Raw genomic sequence first — 1,020 nt, 5'->3', positions numbered from 1 at the left:
CATAAATAGAAACAGCAAATAAATGTCATGGCATGGGATACTATTATACTACTGCCTGTATGTAAATTTTTTCTACTAAGAAATGAAACTTACCATTATGAAAGATGGTTATTTATGAATGCTGAGTTTCTTAATCATGCTATTACTTTCGTTCATAGCAATAAATTATGAGTTTGGCACCTTAAAATAGCAAGTGATTTACAAGTCAAAAACAAGGTAATGCTGGTGAAATCAGTTAATGAAGTAAAATCAAAACCAAAACAAAACACGGTTTATCCCCCATTTCATCCAAGTTGGCGGAGCTGCGTGCGAGCGAAGTTCCGAGGCCGAGCGGACAGGGAGCGAAGGCGAAGAGAAGCAGGAAATAATTACGGGGAAGTTGCCGTCGAAGAAGTCGATGCACGGAGGGGGGTAGGGGCAGCGAGGGGGAGGTGGAGGATCTGTTGGAGAATCGATTTAGTTGGAAAAGATTTGGAGGGAATGAGAAGGAAAATGGGGGGGGGGGCGTATTACAGATAACTATTATTTGTTGGAGCTCAGCACGATGTGCTCTATGTGTATATTCATGTCCATATGCTGATAGTCAAGTATCTATTTTGACATCTACTTATCTATTCTGTGTCTCTCTCAATACATATAAAAATAATGGAACCTATGTCTCACTACTTAATGTAAACTATAATATACCATGCCTTTTTATATAAATATAAACTGCCCACATATGCAACACAAAAGTCAAAGGGACAGGTCACTCACCACAGCAAAACGTCAAGTCTGCCCCAGGGAGTCTCGGCAGTAACGGATGCCACTTCTGCTCGCCATGGCTACCACGAAGCGGGCAGGCGAGAGGACAACAAAGCGAAGGCGCAACGTAAGCAAATCAGATTAGGATCACCTGATACACAAAGATGAGACAGACAAATACCAGAACGAGATATCTGTGCCCGTACTTCGAAGGTAATGAAAAAAGACTGAATTTATCCAGGTACGGATTCCTTAATAAAGACTTAGAGAATTCAG

This window comes from Penaeus monodon, chromosome 34 (assembly GCF_015228065.2).
Source record: "Penaeus monodon isolate SGIC_2016 chromosome 34, NSTDA_Pmon_1, whole genome shotgun sequence".
Lineage (NCBI taxonomy): Eukaryota > Metazoa > Arthropoda > Malacostraca > Decapoda > Penaeidae > Penaeus > Penaeus monodon.
The sequence above is the reverse complement of the archived record's forward strand: the minus strand, read 5'-3'. Positions refer to the sequence as shown.